The sequence below is a fragment of the Scyliorhinus torazame genome, chromosome 1 (assembly GCF_047496885.1).
Source record: "Scyliorhinus torazame isolate Kashiwa2021f chromosome 1, sScyTor2.1, whole genome shotgun sequence".
Lineage (NCBI taxonomy): Eukaryota > Metazoa > Chordata > Chondrichthyes > Carcharhiniformes > Scyliorhinidae > Scyliorhinus > Scyliorhinus torazame.
Genome location: NC_092707.1, coordinates 272,480,591 through 272,501,237, shown reverse-complemented (window position 1 = coordinate 272,501,237; position 20,647 = coordinate 272,480,591). Strand labels below are relative to the sequence as shown.

At 50.5% G+C, this 20,647-nt stretch overlaps 1 protein-coding gene across 6 annotated transcripts in view; it reads right to left on the bottom strand.

Moving 5' to 3' along the window:
• Positions 1-20,647, bottom strand: part of plcb1 (phospholipase C beta 1) — a 1,179,298-nt gene that overhangs the window by 941,268 nt on the left and 217,383 nt on the right. The gene's annotated exons all lie outside the window — the stretch shown is intronic.

Here is a 20,647-nt window from a genome sequence, read left to right as displayed (position 1 = left end):
AAAATTGCAACAATAGGAATTTGGAATGCAGAGAATTGTAGTCTACGGTTTCACTTCAGTATCGGTTGAGGAGCTGACAGACAAAAGTTAGGTGGGATGGTGTAACTACACATTGACAGGTTAACAGATGTTTACACTACTAATGCGGTAATGGCAAATAGAAAAATATGGCAAACCGTAATTGCAGACAGGGGCCGGGATTCTCTGAGCCGCTGCGGCGAAATCGCGCTCGGCGCGGGGGCGAAGAATGGGGCCTCAGACTCGCGGTCGGGGCCGACGCCGACGCACGATTCTCCGGCGACCAGAGAATCGCCGCCAGCCGTGTGCGCGCGGTCGACGCGGCGCCGGTCGGGGGCCATTAACAGAGGTCCCCGGGGCGATTCTCTGCGGTCAACTGGTCGAGTTCCCGCCGGTGTGCCTCTAACATGGTTCCACCCGGCGGGGGCTTGGACTTGTCATGATATCCACATCAGCATATCATGGTGCAATCACACACACACTGATGGACAGGCAGTTGGACCAACCAACACACACACAACATCGCAGCCAATCACCAGTGAGAGCACACGCACTATAAAACAGGGAACACCACAGTTCCTGCTCATTCTACCAGGAGATAGCTCAGAGCACAGAGCTCACAGTGTGCCACTCAGACATAAACGATTGCTGAGTGCCTCACCAAGATAGTGATATGGCTGGGTCCACAGGTTAGCTGGTGAAGCACGAACCTCAGCCAGCAGTTAGTAGTTGTTATTGTTTAAGACAATAAAACAGAGTTGTACCATCTACAGCCGTGTTGGATAATTTGTGCATCGGAACACCCAACACGACATGATACCAGGAGTGGAAGCTAACCAGTGACTGTGAGGCCTACCTGCAGCCTTTCAGAAATCCGCCATCCTGCTTCATGGAAAACATCAGCCCGCCGCAGCCGCTCCGAATTGCTGGAAATCTTGGCGTCAACTGGAAGCTGTTTAAACAGTGCTTCCAGCTCATCCTAGAAGCCACAGACAGGGTGAATGCTTCGGACACCAGGAAGATCGCCCTCCTCCTCTCCACGGCGGGGCAACATGCCATCCACACCTACAACTCCCTGGCATTCGCGGAAGGCGAGGACAAGACAAAATACAAGACGGAGCTTCTAAAATTCGAGGAACACTTCAGCGTGGAAGTCAATTAGAGCTTCGAGAGGTACATCTTCCAGGAGCGCCTGCAGGGTAAGGATGAGCCTTTTCAATCTTACTTGACACACCTCCGTATCCTCGCGCAGTCCTGCGGCTATGAGGCCACCTCCGACTCCATGATACGGGATCAGATAGTTTTTGGGGTTATCTCGGACACCCTGCGCCTGCAGCTCCTCAAAATTAAGCGCCTCACCCTAGCGACTGCCATCGAGACCTGCGTCCTCCATGAGAACGCGACCAGTCGGTACTCCCAAATCCAGGCGGCCGAAACAGCATGGCAGAGGTCCTAAGAGGCGGAGCGGGTCCAGTTGATTGAGTTCCTCCCGGCCCACGGCCCGGCCCACGGCCCGGACGAGGGCGGCCATTTCGCGCGCTTTCCGAGGCCTCCCGCGCTTGTACGCGGCAAAAGAGGGGTTGTTGACGCAGAGTGATGTGATGCGCATGCGCGCTCTATGCAAGACCGCACCACGCATGCGCGGTGGCGCAATGAATGCCATGACATCACGACATGCGCCAACTGTGGCTCCACCCATTTAAAGCGGCAATGTCCGGCCAAAGCGTAACAATGTCTCCGCTGTGGCAGGATGGGCCACTACGCTGCCTGCTGTCGAGCAGCTCAAACTGCCAACTCTCAACAATTCCACCAGCCTCGCAGGGACGTGCGGGCTATTCAGCCCCCATACACTGAGTCATATCCTGACAACATGCAGACCAGTGATACCGAAGACAGGGAACCCTTCCGCGTTGCGGTAATCCACAAGAACCGGATGTCCCCAAGTCGCAACCACCAGCCGCTGCCAGTGCACAGCATTGATCCGGGCGATGAGTGGTGTGCCACCCTAACGGTCAACCGATCACAGATCACATTTCGCTTAGACACTGGTGCCTCCGCCAATCTCCTTGCATGGTCAGCCTTCCAGACCTTGAAGGACCTTGAAGGTTAAACCACCGATTCTGCCATCCCACTGTCAGCTGGTTGACTATAACGGAAACTTTATCCTGGCCATGGGGTCCTGCCAGCTCGAGGTTACACACAACTCACACAAAGCCGCATTGTCTTTTGAAACAATTGGATCCACGAAGGACTCTCTATTAGGCGCACAGGCGTGCAAGATCCCCCACCTCGTTCAGCGGGTACACACTCTGTCTCCAGAAGGCACGTCCGATTTCCCGGATGCAGACTTTAGGGTGCAGCTCCACTCACTCCTCGCGCACAACCAGGAGATTTTCGAGGGCATGGGCACACTGCCCTACACGTACAGAATACGGCTCAAACCGGACGCCACCCCGCTCATTCACGCACCTCGTAGAGTCCCAGCACCACTCAAGGACCACCTAAAGCAGCAGCTGCAGGACCTGCAGGACCAAGGAGTGCTTTCCCGGGTAACGGAGCCAACGCCATGGGTCAGCTCCATGGTGTGCGTCAAGAAGCCCTCCGGCGAGCTCCGGATCTGTATCGACCCAAAAGATTTGAATAATAACATTATGAGGGAACACTACCCCATGCCCAAATGAGAAGAAATCACGAGCGAAATGGCTCGGGCAAAAATATTCACCAAGCTTGATGCCTCAAAGGGTTTTTGGCAAATTCAACTGGAATCAGTCTAGCAGGAAGCTGTCCACTTTCAACACTCCATTTGGCAGATACTGCTACAATAGGATGCCGTTCGGCATCATCTCGGCCTCCGAGGTGTTCCATCGCATCATGGAACAGATGATGGAGGGCATCAAAGGGGTACGCGTCTACGTAGATGACGTTATCATCTGGTCCACCACACCACAGGAGCACATCAGTCGTCTCCAGCGTGTCTTTGCACGAATACGAGAGGGCCTGCGCCTCAACCGCGCCAAGTGCTCTTTTGGCCAGACTGAGCTAAAGGTTTTGGGGGACCACATCTCCCGGTCAGGGGTGCGGCCGGATGCCGACAAAGTGGCAGCCATCGCAGCCGTGCAGCAGCCAGCAGACAAGAAGGCAGTGCTGCACTTTCTCGGGATGGTCAACTTCCTGGGGAAGTTCATTCCTAACCTTGCTTCGCACACGACTGCTCTTCGCCACCTGGTCAAAAAGACAACGGAATTCCAGTGGCTGCCCGCACACCAGAGTGAATGGGAGGAGCTCAAGGTCAAGCTCACCACCCGCGGTCCTGGCGTTTTTCGATACCACACGGGAAACGAAGGTCTCAACTGACGCCAGCCAGTCTGGCATTGGGGCGGTACTCCTGCAACGGGACGACACCGCATCATGGGCCCCGGTCGCCTATGTGCCGTGGACCAGGACCCCCACAGAACAGCGCTATGCGCTGATTGAAAAGGAGTGCCTAGGCTTGTTGACCGGCATCGACAAATTTCAGGATTATGTGTATGGTCTTCCGCAGTTCACTGTGGAGACCGACCATCGCCCCCTGGTCGGCATCATTCAGAAGGACCTCAACGATATGACCCCTCGCCTCCAGCGCATTCTGCTCAAGCTCCGGAGGTACGACTTCCAACTTGTCTACACCCCGGGGAAGGACCTCATCATCTCAGATGCTCTGTCCAGGGCGGTTAACACACCGCCCGAATCGTAGGGGTTCGTTTGTCAGGTCGACGCACAAGTAGCCTTCACATCGGCCAATCTGCCGGCCACTGACGCACGTCTGGCTCACATTCGCCGTGAGACTGCGGCTGACACCCTTCTACAGCGTGTGATGCACCACATGACGGAAGGGTGGCTCAAGAGTGCCCACAATTTTACAATGTCCGGGACGACTTGGCCGTCATTGATGGTGTCCTCTTGAAGTTGGACCGGATTGTGATCCCACACAGCATGCACCGGCTTGTCCTCGAACAACTGCACGAAGGCCATCTCGGAGTTGAGAAGTGCAGAAGGAGGGCCCGAGAGGCTGTGTACTGGCCGGGCATCAGCGACGACATCGCCAACATGGTGCTCAACTGCCCCACCTGCCAAAGGTTTCAGCCGGCGCAACCCCCTGAGACCCTTCAGCCCCATGAGTTGGTCATGTCCCCCTGGGTGAAGGTGGGCGTGGACCTCTTTCATGCGCTCGGCAGGGACTACATCATTCTGATTGACTACTTCTCAAACTATCCTGAGGTCATACGCCTGCACGACATGACATCATCAGCTGTCATCCGGGCTTGCAAAGAAACCTTTGCTCACCATGGAATTCCGCTCACCGTCATGTCTGACAACGGGCCTTGCTTTGCGAGCCAAAAATGGTCTTCCTTTGCCACTTCATACAACTTCACGCACGTGACGTCCAGTCCTTTGCATCCCCAGTCCAATGGCAAGGTGGAAAAGGGCGTCCACATTGTGAAGCGGCTCCTCTGCAAGGCTGCTGATGCCGGATCTGACTTCTGTTTAGCCCTGCTGGCCTATCGCTCGGCCCCACTGTCCACGGGCCACTCGTCAGCCCAGCTGTTGATGGGTCGCACCCTGAGGACCACTGTGCCGTCCATTCATGTTCCTGAACCCGACCATGCTCCAGTACTGCGAAGGATGCAACAACAGCGTGTTCAACAGAAGGTGGCACATGACGCTCGGGCAACTGATCTTCCTGCCCTGGCGCCTGGAGACAACGTCCGCATACACCTACCGGAGGGCGGCTGGTCGGCGACCGCCGAGGTTCTCCGCTGCGTGGCTCCCCGGTTGTTCCTGGTTCGCATGCCTGATGGCTCCATTCGCCGACGTATTGGCGGGCCCTTCGTCTGGTTCCGCGCTCGCGACGAGATCATGCACCGGTGCCATGCCTTCTTGTTGTCCCTGATGTCGACTTCGTTGAGCTTCCTGCCACTCTGCCTATTCCTCTCTCGCCCGTGGCCAGACCCATTCCTCAGCCGGGGGGATCCTGATGCACCCCTGAGGCGGTCAACCCGAATTCGTCGCCCACCTGATAGACTTGACTTATGAGCCTGTTAGCACATTGGACTCACTGAATTGTTTTACAGTACTGTTAACGTGTTTCTTTCTTGTCGTTCCAGACATTCTCTCTCGTCGTTTGCTGATTGCATTTGTTCTGTTATTGGTACAACCTCGTTGCTCTGTTGCACCTGACACCTTCCTCTGTATATACTTTAGCCTCATGTACATGTTGTAAATATCAAACACACATACTCAGATGCACTCAGTACACATTTCTATTTATTAGCATGTAGGCACATATCCTTGTGAAAAGGGGGGATGTCATGATATCCACATCAGCATATCATGGTGCAATCACACACACACTGATGGACAGGCAGTTGGACCAACCAGCACACACACAATATCACAGCCAATCACCAGTGAGAGCACATGCACTATAAAACAGGGAACACCACGGGCGAGATTCTCCACTCCCGCGCCGATTGGGAGAATCGCCTGGGCTGCCAAAATTTCCCACGACGCCGGTCTGATGCTCTCCCACGATTCTCGCAAGCGGCGGGAACGGCCCCGTCGAGTTCCGCGGGCCGCAGGCCGGAGAATCGCCCGAGACACCCAAAATGGCGATTCTCCGGCACCCCTGCTATTCTCAGGCCCGGATGGGCTGAGCGGCCAGACCCCGGCGCCGTCCACACCTGGTCGCTGCCGTCGGGAACAGCGCGGGAACGCTGGGGGGGTGGCCTGCGGGGGGGGGGGATCCTGCACCGGGGGGTACCTCAAATGTGGGATGGCCCGCGATCGGTGCCCACCGATCATCGGGCCGTCCTCTCTGAAGGAGGACCTCCTTCCTTCCGCGCCCCTGCAAGATCCGTCCGCCACCTTCTTGCGGGGCGGACTCGGAGAGGACGGCAACCACGCATGCGCGGGTTGGCTCCGGCCAACCCGCGTATGCACGGGTGACGCCAGTTATGCGGCGCCGGCCGCGTCATGTATGCGGCGCCGCCTTTACGCGGCGACAAGGCCTGGCACGTGTAGATGACGCGGCCCACGCTCCTAGCCCATTATCGGGCCCTGAAACGGTTGGGATAGGGGTCGTTTCGCGCCATCGTGAACCTCGACGGCGTTCACGACGGCGTGGGCACTTCAGCGCGGGAGTGGAGAATCCCGCCCCACAGTTCCCGTTCATTCTACCAGGAGATAGCTCAGAGCACAGAGCTCACAGCGTGCCACTCAGACATGCACCATGTGCTGAGTGCCTCTCTAAGATAGTGATAGGGCTGGGTCCACAGGTTAGCTGGTGAAGCACGAACCTCAGCCAGCAGTTAGTAGTTGTTATTGTTTAAGACAATAAAACAGAGTTGTACCATCTACAGCCGTGTTGGATCATTTGTGCATCGGAACACCCAACACGGCAGGACTCGTGGCCGTCCTGGTTGGGGGGGCGGGGGATCAGACTCCGGGGGGGCCTCCACGACGACCAGGCCCTCAATCGGGGGCTACCGATCCGTGGGCGCGCGCAATCCGGGGGGCTACCTTCTTCCGTGCCGGCCCGCTGTGTGGCTCCACCATGTTGCACTTGCCCAGCGTGGAAGTGCCCGCTGCGCGCATGCGCGGATCTGCGACCGGCAGTGTCGGGCCGTGTATCAGCGCCCTGTGTGCTTCAGAATCGCTGGGCCAAGAGGTCCGTTGCCGCCGGCATGAAACACTACGGTGTTTACGTCGGCGTCAACACTTTGCCGCATTTTAGCAGAATCACGGCCAGGGTGTGTGTACAAATACAAGGGTTTAAAAGTATTCAAAACATGTCTAATTGATCTCCTCAAATGCTGGAAAGTCACTAAATTAAAAATAAAATTGCCTCACAAAATGTGTTCACCGAGAACAGGAACCATGCTGCTTCAAGTCTTAAATCCATTTCAAACTCAATATAATGGAAAGGTTTATCTCTTGGACAAAGGATTCAATGTGTACGAGGCTTTTGAATGTCTAATCGTACTGAGCTGCGGAGAATATAGCTTTGTACAAGATGGGTGTGAATAAAATGAAGAAGAATACATGCAAACCACTTCAAGCTTACTTTGTTTGGACCTTCTCAATCTTAATTAGACAGGCCATAATTGTAAAGGAAGCTCCCCGGCCACAGGCCCTTCAATTAGTTTTTGACAGTATGTGTCAACTTAGGTCTTTAAAAAGCCACACACCAAAAGTTTCTACATCCATCCACATATATACACACACACACAACCTTTAGAGATTGTATGGCCAAAACTGTCATCAACACAGTATTGCTGCATTACAACATGGTACAGCTTAGCCACTGCCAATCATTATCAAAGTCATATGCTTGGCAGGGAATGTCAGCTGTCTTATCAAACATCATCCAACCAATTAACAAGGTCAGAAGCTTTCGCTCATTATTTTTCCCCTCGATATTCATAGCCAGCGTAACTATGACTTTTCTAACTGTCAAGATACCTGCTCTTATCCAGAGCAAACCGCATTAAACCATATATTTTAATTGTGAACCCACATGGCGTCTCTGCTTCAATGCTATTGTACCATGAGTTCTGCTAAAATATGAACTCATTAACTTGTTCCAATATACGTGAAAATGCAGAGAGATTTTAAGTTGCTTTGCCTGATAAGACACAGGACGTCAACAACCTGAGAATCTGAGCTCTGGGTTTACTATCGGAATAATGCCAGCCGCCATTTTCCTGGGAGCCTCTGCAAAGCTGTCCAATGAATATTACTGCTTCAGCATTTAAATTTCAGGTGCCAATTGTTCATCTCTGGAGGAAAGTACTGAGACAATCTTAACGCAGCCTCTCATCTATTTACAATCTTAAATATTACATGCTTACTCCCCCTAGCTCAAACACACCACAGTTTCAATAGGTGCCTCTTTACCATGCTCAAGTGAAACCCCAGTTAATGCCCACTATCTGCGCACAATCAAACAGAATTGGTACATCATCTACACCATTGGGCAGAGGGCTGCAAATGCACACAGCAAACAAGAACGTGGAGTAGATGGCCAGATGGGAAGGAAACAACCATTGCACGGCAAACTGTGTTAAAGCAGAGACAATTGTGTTAAAGATGGAGCAATATGGGCCAGAGTTATAGAGACTGCACCTTAGAAAACTGTGAGCAAAACAGCGAGATCCATTATTATGGTTGAAATGGGAAAAATGTTACAAAACACTCGCTCACCATAGGTGTCCAACCTTTCATCCAATCTTACTAATTTCTGCAAAAAAAATATGCTTTTTCAATTAAGTATTATTGATATTTCCCTCCATTATTCTTAAAGCCATCTGGCAACTGTAACTGAAGCTTGATTTTTGAAGTGCAGCCTGCTGAGGGTAAAGCAAATTGAACACTTCTGTGTACAATTAAATTTCAAGCTCGAGGTCATGTACTTCTTCTCTGTGCTGTTTAGAACGGCTTCTCTTTGAAGCAGCACAGATTTCTTCTTCCTGAGTTGCTGGTATTTGAAGGTGCGTCAAAGGTTTACTGACAAAGTCTCCCAATTTAATACTGGGATTTGGGCACTCAAGTGTTGAGGTGTGTCGAAAATAGACAAAGGTTATTTTAATTCACAGGCCTCATGAGCTCAAGTAATTTAAAGGGCAGAGTTCTCCTAGCCTACTAACAGTGTCATGTCCCAATTTCATGAGATCCCCGATGTTATTATGGCACTTGTGTGGATGCTGAGGGAAGGTAGAAATTCTTCGAGGGTTTAACTAGTCGGATTGATGAGGGGCAGTCAGTGGATGTGGTTTATTTGCACTTTCATAAGGCTTTCGACAAGTCCCACATAAGCGATTAGCGTGTAAAATTAAAGCGCATGGCATTGGGGGTAGTGTATTGAGATGGATAGAAAACTGGTTGGCAGGCAGAAAACAAAGAGCAGGAACAAATGGATCTTTTTCCAAATGGAAGGCTGTGATTAATGGGGCACCCGCAGGGATTGGTTCTGGAACCCCAGCTATTCACAATATAGATTAATTATTTAGATGAGGGAACAAAATCTAATATCTCCAAATTTGCAGATGATACAGAGCTGGGTGGGAGGGTGAGCTGTGAGGAGAATGCAGAGATGCATCAGTGCGATTTGGACAAGCTGAGTGAGTGAGCAAATGCATGACAGATGCAGTGTAACATGGATAAATGTGAGGTTATCCACTTTGTCGCAATAACAGGAAGGCAGATTATTATCTGAATGGCTATGAATTAAGAAAGGGGAATGTGTAACGAGACTGGGTGTCCTTGTACACAGTCGCTTAAGTTAAACATACAGGTGCAGCAGGCATTAAAGAAGGCAAATCATAGAATCCCTACAGTGCAGAAGGAGGCCATTCGGCCCATCGAGTCTGCACCAATCCTTTGAATGAGCACTCTGCCCATTTACGCGTGTCCACCCTGCTGTATCCCTGTAATCCCATAACCTAAGGGGCAATTTTAGCATGGCCAATCCACCTAACTTGCACATCTTTGGACTACGGGAGGAAATCAGAGCACCCGGAGGAAAACCACACAGACAGGGGGAGAAAGTGCAAACTCCACACAGACAGGAATTGAACCCGGGTCCCTGGCACTGTGAGGCAGCAGTGCTGACCACTGTGAATGGTGAACGTTAGCTCCCTTCTCACTCTACAGATGCTGTCAGATCTGCTGAGATTGTCCAGCATTTTCTGTTTTTGTTTCAGATTCCAGCATACACAATAATTTGCTTTTATCTTATTATTATGAAGGCAGATTATATGTTTTTTTAATAACATTTACAGTGCAGAAGGAGGCCACGCAGCCCATCGTGACTGCACCAGCCCTTGAAAAGACCACCCTATTAAGGCTACGCCTCCACCCTATCCCCATAACCCAGAAACCCCACCCAACCTTTTGGACACAAAGGGACAATTTATCATGGCAAATCCACCTAACCTGCACATTTTTGGACTGTGGGAGGAAACCAAGAGCACCCGGAGGAAACCCACGCACACACGGGGAGAAAGTGCAAACTCCACACAGTCACCCATGGCTGGGATTGAACCCGGGACCCTGGAGCTGTGAGGCAGAAGTGCTAACCACTGTGCCACCATGCTGCCCCATTATAGCGTGAGGATTCAAGTACAGGAGCAGGGATGTCTTGCTGCAATTATACAGGGAATTGGTAAGACCACACCTGAAATATTGTCTGCTGTTTTGGTCTCCTTATCTGAGGAAGAATGCTCCTGCTATCGAGGGAGGGCAGCAAAGGTTTACCAGACTGATTTCTGGGATGGCGGAACTGTCAGATGAGGAGAGATTGAGTCGGTTAGGATTATATTCACTGGAGTTCAGAAGAATGAGGGGGGATCTCTTAAAAACCTATAAAATTCTAACAGGTCGAGACAGGGTAGATGCAGGAAGGATGTTCCCGATAGTGGGGGTGTCCAGAACCAGGGGTCATAGTTTAAGGATATGGGGTAAACCATTTAGGACTGCGATGAAGAGAACTTTCTTCACCCAGACAGTGGGGAGTCTGTGGAATTCTGTACCATAGAAAGCAGTTGAGGCCCAAACTTTGTATGTTTTCAAGAAGGAGTTAGATACAGCACTTGGGCTAAAGGAATCAAAGGATATGGCGGGGGGAAAGCAGGAGTTGGATGATCAGTCATTATCATAATGAATGGCAGAGCAGGCTCGAAGGGCCGAATGGCCTCCTCCTGCACCTAATTTCTATGTTTTTAAGCTTGGCTGGGATGGCCGCTCCATTTTAAACAGCAGAAATGATGAACGGATATTAAAAGTTCATAAGAAACAAGAGCAGGAGTCGGTCATTCAGCCCATCAAGTCTGTTCTGCCATTCAATAAGGTTATGTCTCATCTGACTGTGAATTTAACCCCAATTTCTTGCCTGCCCCCCATCCCCATAATCTTTGCCCAATGTGTCAATCAAAAATCTGTCTAACAAAGCTGATAATGTGGGGGGGGGGACACTTTAATACGGTCCTTGACCCGGGGCTGGACCGGTCATGTCCCAGGACGGGCAGACTCCCAGCAATGGCAAGGGAGCTGAAAGGGTTCATGGAGCAAATGGGGGCTGTGGACCCATGGAGAGCCAGACAGCCGACGGGAAGGGGCTACTCGTTCTACTCGCATGTTCATAAAGTATATTCTAGGATTGATTTCTTTATCGTGAGCAGGGACTGTGTGGGGGTGGTAAAGAATACGGAATACTCAGCAATCGCTATCTCGGACCATGCCCCGCACTGGGTGGACCTGCAGGTCGGTGGAGCGAATTACCAACGCCCGCAATGGAGATAAGACGTAGGATTGCTGTCGGAGGAGGGGATATGTGAGAGACTGCGGACGTGTATGCAGAATTACTTGCAGGTGAACGATACGGGGGAGGTTTCAGCAGCGACCCTGTGGGAGGCTCTGAAGGCAGTAGTGAGGGGGGAGCTGATCTCAATTCGGGCTCACAGGGTCAGGGCGGACAGAGCAGAAATGGACAGATTGGTTAGGGAAATTCACCGGATAGACGAGAAGCATGCGGGGTCCCGGGGGGAGGACCTACTCAGGGAGAGATGGAGATTGCAGGCGGAACTGGGGGTGCTATCCACGAGTAGGGCAGTGGAACAACTTAGGAAGGTGAGGGGAGTGGTGTATGAGCAAGGGGAGAAGGCCAGCAGATTGCTAGCACAGCAACTCAGGAAGAGGGAGGCAGCCAGGGAAATAAGTAGAGTGGTTGATGGGGAGGTGGGGAGGGGAGCAGAGTGGAGGACCCGGCAGGACTGAATAAGGTATTTCGGGACTCCTATAGTAAGCTGTACACTTCAGAACACCCGGAAGAGCCGGAGGAGATGAAAAGGTTCCTGGATGGACTAACCTTCCCAAAGGGAGGCAGGGGACTAGTGGACAGGCTGGGGGCCCCGATTAGAGTGGAGGAGGTACTGGGGGACCTAAAGGCCATGCAGTCGGGGAAAGCCCCGGGACCGGATGGATACCCAGTAGAGTTTTACAAGAGGTTCTCGGAGATAGTGGGACCGGTCCTGACAAGGGTTTTTAATGAGGCAAGGGACAGAGGGACCCTGCCGCCGCCGATGTCGCAAGCCACCATCTCGCTGATATTGAAGCGGGACAAGGACCCAGAATCCTGCGGGTCATACAGGCCAATCTCCCTGATCAATGTGGATGCCAAGCTTCTGGCCAAGGTCCTGGCGATTAGAATTGAGGACTGCGTACCGGAGGTGATTGGGGACGATCAGACAGGGTTTGTGAAAGGCAGGCAGCTGACAGCTAACTTGAGAAGATTGCTTAATGTGATCATGATGCCCCCGACGGGTAAGGAGGTGGAGGTAGTGGTGGCAATGGACGCTGAGAAGGCCTTCGACCGGGTGGAGTGGGGCTATTTGTGGGAGGCGTTTGGACGGTTTGGGTTCGGGGAGGGACTGGTTAATTGGGTCAGACTATTGTACCAGGCCCCAAAAGCTAGCGTTAGGACGAACAGGATAATGTCAGATTATTTCAGACTACACCGCGGGACCAGACAGGGGTGCCCACTCTCCCCGTTGCTGTTCGCGCTGGCCATAGAGCCGTTGGCGATGGCGGTGAGAGCTGCGAAGGGGTGGAAGGGAATGACGGGGGGGGGTGGGGGGCGTGGAACATAGGGTCTCTCTCTATGCGGACGACCTGCTCCTGTACGTGTCGGACCCACTGGCTGGGATGGAAAATATACTGGAAACATTGAGGAAGTTCGGCCGGTTTTCAGGGTACAAATTAAATATGGCCAAGAGTGAGATGTTTGTGGTGCAGGCAAGGGGCCAAGAGAATAGACTGAAGGAGCTGCCATTTAGACTGGTTGGGGAAAGTTTCCGATACTTGGGGATACAGGTGGCACGAGACTGGGGCAGGTTGCATAAGTTAAATTTGACTAGGCTGGTGGAACAAATGAAGAGGGAGTTTCGGAGATGGGATGCACTCCCGCTGTCACTGGCGGGGAGAGTGCAGACTGTAAAGATGACAATCCTCCCTAGATTCCTGTTCATCTTCCAGTGCCTCCCGATCTTAATCCCACGGTCCTTCTTCAAAAGGACTGGCAAAATCATCATGAGCTTTGGCTGGGCGGGAAAATTCCCACGGGTGAAGAAGGCGATGCTTGAAAGGAGCCGCAGCGAGGGGGGACTGGCATTGCCGAGTCTGATCAACTACTACTGGGCGGGTAACATAGCCATGATAAGAAAGTGGATGGTGGGTACGGGGTCTATCTGGGAGCGGTTGGAGGTGGCTTCGTGCAGGGGCACCGGTTTGGCAGCCCTGGGCACGGCTCCCCTACCGCTGTCGCCGGCCAGGTATTCCACCAGCCCGGTAGTGGGGGCGGCCCTGCGGATATGGGGCCAGTGGAGGAGGCATGTCGGGGGGGTGGGTCTGTCTGGGCTCCAATATGTGATAACCATCGATTCGCCCCCGGGAACATGGATGGAGGGTTTCGAACATGGCGGCAGGCGGGGGTGGGGAGGATGGGCGAGATGTTCCTGGAGGGGAGCTTTGCGAGTTTGAGGGGCTTGGATGAGAAATTTGGGCTGGTAAGCGCAAATGACTTTCGGTACTTAGAGGTGCGGGATTTGTGCAGACAGGTCCCATCCTTCCCACGCCTCCCGCCAATAGGGATCCAGGACAGAATAGCCTCTAGAGGAGAAGGAGGAGACGGTAGAGTCTCGGATATCTACAAGGTGCTCATGAAGGGGAAAGAGTCCCTGACGGAGGAACTGAAACTCAAATGGGAGGAGGAGCTTGGCGGGGAGATGGAGGACGGGCTGTGGGCGGAAGCTCTGAGTAGGGTAAACTCAACTGCAACATGTGCCAGGCTCGGCCTGATTCAATTTAAGGTCGTTCACCGGGCTCTCATGACGGTAGCTCCAATGAGCAAATTCTTTGGGGTAGAGGCAAATGCGCTAGATGCGCAGGAGGACCAGCGAACCACATTCACATGTTTTGGGCATGTCCTAAGCTTAGGGGGTACTGGGAGGGATTTGCGGGGCTCATGTCCCGGGTGCTGAAAACAAGGGTGGTGATGAGTCCAGGGGTGGCAATGTTCGGGGTTTCGGAAGACCAGGGAGACCAGGGGGAGAAAGAGGCAGATGTTCTGGCCTTTGCTTCCCTGATAGCCTGGCGGCGAATACTGATGGCATGGAGGGACTCAAAACCCCCGAAGACCAAACTATGGCTTTCGGACATGTCAAGTTTTCTGGGTATGGAAAAAATTAAGTTCGCCTTGAGGGGATCTGTACTGGGGTTCGCCCGAAGGTGGCAACCATTCATCGACTTCTTTGCGGGAGAGTGAACGTCAGCAGGGGGAGGGGGGGAGGAAGAGTGGGGGAGGGGGAGATTAGAGTAGAGTAGGAGGGATAAATAGGCGGGTAGTGTCTAGGGGAGAGGAGCGGGCATGTGCAGTATGGTTTGATTGAAGTATTCGTTTTATATTGATGTTTGCACATTTCTGTTATCTGTAACTGTTTACAATGCCAAAAAATACCTCAATAAAATTGTTTGTTATTAAAAAAAAAATCTGTCTTACTCAACCTTGTACATATTCAATGATCCAGCCTCCACTGCTATATTTGGAAGAGAATTTCAAAGGCTAATGACCCTCTGAGAGAATAAATTCCTCCTCACCTCTGTCTTAAATGGGAGGCCTCTATCGTTAGGTTCTAGTTTTGCCCACAAGAGGAAACATCCTCTCAGCATCAACCTTGTCATGCCCCCGCAGAATCTCATATGTTTCAATAAAATCACCTCTCATTCTTCTAAACTCCAATGAGTATAAAGAACAGAACAAAGAACAATATAACACAGGAACAGGTCCTTCAGCCCTCCAATCCTGCATTGACCATGGTACCGCCCTAAACTAAAACAATCTGTACTTGCTGTGGTGATATGCATCACTGTATAATCACAAGGGGTTAATGTAAATACACTACAACTAAGCAAACACTAGAGGGAGCACCAGAGATGTCATGACATGCAGACATACAGCTAATAAACACATAGAATAGGACACGACCTATGGGCAGTCAAGACACCCAGAGGTGACACTACCACAAGGGGGCAACCCATATAAAAGGACAGGGCACACATGCTCTTTCTCTTTCCCCAGGCGACACTCAGAGAGGACAGGGGCAGATCAGAAGCATCACACCCACCGCATGGCTTAGAGCAGACTGGTTAGTTAGACTGAGTTACTATAGCAAGATTAGCAGAAGAGTCGAACTCAAGTAGGAGAATTGTTAACTGTTCAATAAATGTGCTAAACCTATTTCTAAGTCTGAACCTTCCTTTGTCAGAGCATACATCAAGGGCGCAGCTTATGCTACATGAAGAAGCATAGCACAACATGGTACCAGTGAGTGTCTGTTGAATCTGTAGTAGAACAACTCACCAAGATGCGTGACTACCAGCAACAGCACCCAGGCAAGATGTTCGAGATTCCGGTTCCTCAGCAGCTCAGATACCACGGCAATCTCAGTGCCAACTGGTGTGCATTCAAACAGAGATTTGAGATTTACATGGTAGCATCCGACCTAGATGGCGCGACCGATGCTGCAAAGATAAAGCTTCTACTCACCATTGCGGGTGAAAGTGCAACAGAAATCTTCCACTCCTTCAGGTACTCGAAAGGGCAAGACAAGAGAGACTTCCAGACAGTCCCGGACAAGTTTGAAAACTACTGCGAGGTGAACACATCAGACGAAATCGGTAAAACTGGCGCCTATACTCACCACGAGGCAAAGGTAGGCTTGCAGCACAGGAAAACTGCAGTTTTGATTGCCAGCCATCTTGAGAAAGGAGCCGTACATGGGCAGTTCCCCAGAAGACGTGAACCGGCATAACAGTGTTTTGCGCATGCGTGAGAAGCCGCACATACGCAGTTGCGCAAAGAGCGCACGATAAAGGAAGGTCTGTTTGCGAATGCGGGAGAATCCTCACATATGCAGTTGCGCAAAGAGCGCACAGTAAAGGAAAAGCGATCAGCGCACGCGCAATCCATTCCTACGCTCTACGTCACAAGCGTCATGATGTCAGAGGCCCTGGACCACGCCCACTTAAAGGGGAAATGTCCCAATATAGTGGGGGGGGGAAATTTAAGCCGGAAAACACTATTCTTTCACCTGGAACGACAGCACAATGCTTGGACTTCAACCAGTAGCTGAAAGTAACCTCCGCAGAACCCTGCAACAATCAGTTAGCACCGCCCTAAGGGATGATTTAGTCCTTGAAGACTACAACTCAGACGTTGATTTCTTCCTTGGACATAGCGAGCACAATGACAGCTCCGACACAAAAAATGATGATATGGTCCTTGAAGACTATGACTCGGAAGATGATTTCATCATTGGACGTGGCGACCTCAGTCCCAAATCCGAACCGCAACGAGATGGTGTGTACATTAAAGAATCCGACACAGACATGGATGAGTTCTTCGGATTTGAGGATCCTCAGCCCAGCATAGACGACATCCTGTCCCGTGAGTACAGGATTCTGTTGTGGCCTGAAGCCAAGAGACAGAGAGTGGTACAATCCCACAGAGAGCAGCTTGATGCCACGCCAATGGTCTATGCACCACGAACAGTGCTCCACGCAGCACGAAGTGTCCCCGACTCCACACAGAGAGTGGTCCAAACACCACAAAGAGACCTCGACTCCGTACAGAAAGCGATGACAGACTCCACAGTGAGACCACTGCACGTTTCCACACAGAGAACACAGAAAGACTCCACAGCGAGACCACTGCACGATTCCGTTGAGAGCGCACAGATCGACTCCACAGCGAGACCACTGCACGTTTCCACACAGAGAACACAGAAAGACTCCACAGCGAGACCACTGCACAACTCCTTTGAGAGCGCACAGATCGACTCCACTGCAAGCTCACTGCATGACTCCACACAGGGAACGATGCCAGACTCCACAGATAGAGCGATACAAGCCTCCACGCGAGCTCATTGACAGACTCCACGATGGAAGCAACAAAAGACTCCAGAGCGCAGTCCTTGCATGAACAAGACCATGAAGGTCTAGCAACCAGCAGCAGACGATGCAAGTCTGCCACGCTCAAGTGCACAGCAAGAAGACTCTGACAGTCTACCATGCTCACGTGAACAACAAAAAGACTCTGACAGTCTACCCAGCTCATCTAACCGACAAGAAGACACTGAAGATCTACCCACTGTATGTGTGACAAGTGACAAAGGCTTCACAATTCCCATACAAGATGTGCGACATCTCAGCGAGACTGACGGATCTCAGCTAGTATGTACAGAGGCACTCGACAATCAAAGTGAGGCTACTAGTGACTCCAGCGACACCACGTTAATTCAAATCTCATCCACTCGAGCCTCTCCATCAGAAAATGCATTCCTGAACGTTTTGGCTCCAGATGGGGAGCATCGACAAGCCGAAGATGATTCAAGTGAACCGGACATGACTCCAGACGGGGAGCGCCGAGGAATCAGAGACGGCACACTCAATGAAACAGCAGATGCCACAAAGGACACTGACACAATAACTTTGTGAAGGACCCGAATACTCCACTCGGTGTGGTCATTGAGCGCAACAAGCACAACAACAAGACCTACAAAAACAACAACAAAATCAACAACAAGAAGCGTACCAAAGGCACCAATGCCAACAACAAGCACGACAAAAACAACAACAGTGGAACGACGACTGGTACGACATGGTACAACTCTGCAAATGTAGGACAATGTAACAGCACAGCTCCTAATACTGGCAAGAGTACAGACATACTATGGCATGACAACGAATCTCACCGATTCAAGTTTGCTCCACTACGAACAAGCAAACCAGCTTTCAAGGCAGCTAACATACTGCATCGATACCACAAGCATAAAAAAAAAAGAGTCCAAATCAGACAACGAAGTGATTTGACCATTTGCACACATCCTGATGACTTCTTGGTTCCTTAAGCATAGGGACACTGATGGCTTTCACAAGGAACTGACAACATCAACAGCGACACTTCAATAACAGAACAAGAAAGCCGCTCGACCATATTAATTCATGAACTTTGGACTCATAAATATTATTTGGTATTCTATAATCATCACTGTCATCATGATTTGTACATGTCATCACTTATCTACCTATTTTGTTCAATTTTCTTTTAACACTGTACAAAAAATTTGTAACACGAAAAAAGGAGGGATGCGGTGATATGCATCACTGTATACACATAAGGGGTTAATGTAAATACACTACAACTAAGTAAACACTAGAGGGAGCACCAGAGATGTCATGACATGTAGACATACAGCGAATGAACACATAGAATAGGACACGAGCAATGGGCAGTCAAGACACCCAGAGTTGACACTACCACAAGGGGGCAACCCATATAAAAGGACAGGGCACACATGCTCTTTCTCTTTCCCCAGGTGATACTCAGAGAGAAGGACAGGGGCAGATCAGAAGCATCACACCCACCGCATGGCTTAGAGCAGACTGGTTAGTTAGACTGAGTTACTATAGCAAGATTAGCAGGAGGGTCGAACTCAAGTACGAGAATTGTTAACTGTTCAATAAATGTGTTAACCTATCTCCAAGTCTGAACCTTCCTTTGTCAGAGTATACATCAATGAAGCAGCTTATGCTACATGAAGAAGCATAACACAACTTACGGAGTCCGTATCCTTCCATTCCCACCCCCTTCATGTATTTGTCTAGATGTCCCTTAAATGCTGCTATCATACCTGCTCCCACCACCTCCTCAGACAGCGTGTTCCACATATTTGCCACCCTCTGTTGAAAAAACTTGCCTCACACATCTGTTCTAATCTTTTCCCCAGGCACTTTAAACTTATGTCCCCTAGTATTTGACGCTCTTATCCTAGGAAACAACATCTGACTATCCACTCTGTCCATGCCACTCATAATCTTGTAGACCTCTATCAGGTTGCCTCTCAACCTCCATCGTTCTCGTGAGAACAGATCGAGTTGGTCTAACCTCTCCTCATAGCTAATGCCCTTCATATCAGGCAACATCCTAGCAAACCGCTTCTGTACCCTCTCCAAAGCATCTGCATCCTTCTGGTAGTGTGATGACCAGAACTGTACACAATATTCCAAATGAGGCCTAACTAAGGTCCTGTACAACTGCAACATGGTTTGCCAATTTTTAGATTCAATGCCCCGACCAATGAAGGCCAGCATACCGTCTGCCTTGGTGACCACCTTATCCACATGCGTTGCCACTTTCAGTGATTGGTGGACATGCATGCCCAGATCTCTCTGCCTGTCAGTACTCGCAAGAGTTCTACCATTTATTATTTAATTCCTACATGCACTGGACCTTCCAAAGTGCATTACCTCACACTTGTCCGGATTAAACTCCAGCTGCCATTTCTCCGCCCAAGACTCAAACCAGTTTATATCCTGCTGTATCCTCTGACAATCCTCTTCATTATCTGCAACTCCACCAATTTTTGTGTCACTGTGAACTTACTAATCCATTTTCTTCCAAATCAAACAAAGGCCCCAGAACTGATCCCTGTGGAACGCTGCTCGTCACAAACAAACGTGTTGGACTTTAACCTGGTGTTGGAAGACTTCTACTGCCATCACTAATAAGTCCATTTGTTTACAAAAGTGAGTAAATCCTATCTCTAAGAATCTTTTCCAATTATTTCCTTACCACTGGCGGAAGGCTCACCGGCATATAATTTCCTGGATTATCCCTGCTGCCCTAACATTGACTGCTCTCCAGACCTCTGGAACTTCATCTGTAGCCAATGTGGATACATAGATTACTGTCAAGGCCCCAGCAATTTCCTCCCTTGCCTCCCTCAGTATTCTGGGGTAGATCCCATCAGGTCCTGGGGACTTATCTACTTTAATGTTTTTTAAGATGCCCAACACCTCCTCTTTATTAATATCAACATGACTCAGAATATCTACACACTCTATCCTATAGGCCCAACCTGTTCAATCTTTCCTCGTAAGACAGCCCCTTCATCCCAGGATACAGGACAGTGAACTTTCCCTGACCTAAAGCAAGTATATCCTTCCTTAAGTGAGGGGAACAAAACTGCACACAGCCCTCTCAACAATGACCTGTACAGTTGTAGCAAGATGTCATCCCTGCTTTTAGACTCCAGAATGTTGCCAGGGTTCAAGAATCTAAACGGCAACCAGTGGCAGTACCTTCAGAAGAAAGGGGTGGGAGCTCGTTTGTTCAAAATTGATCTGGGCTACCTGCTGCCAGGTCACCACGGAGCCCACTGATTCTTTGATGCCGTGAACAGCAAATTGCATTTATATCGCATATTTAAAGGAGCAAAATGCCCCAAGGTTTCAGAAGAGTGTGAAACAGTCAAACCTTGACACCTGAGCTGAAGAAGACGGACATTAGCACAGATGATCGAATACTTGGTCATAGAGGTAGGTTTTAAGTAGCAACTTAAACGAGGTGACTGAGGCAACAAAGTATGAGGAAGGAATTAAAGGCAGCAAGAATTTTTCCCTAATGCAGGTAGCTGAACTGGCTGTATAGTCAAAGGATTGCACTGGATGCATGATTTATGTAAAATATCATGAGATT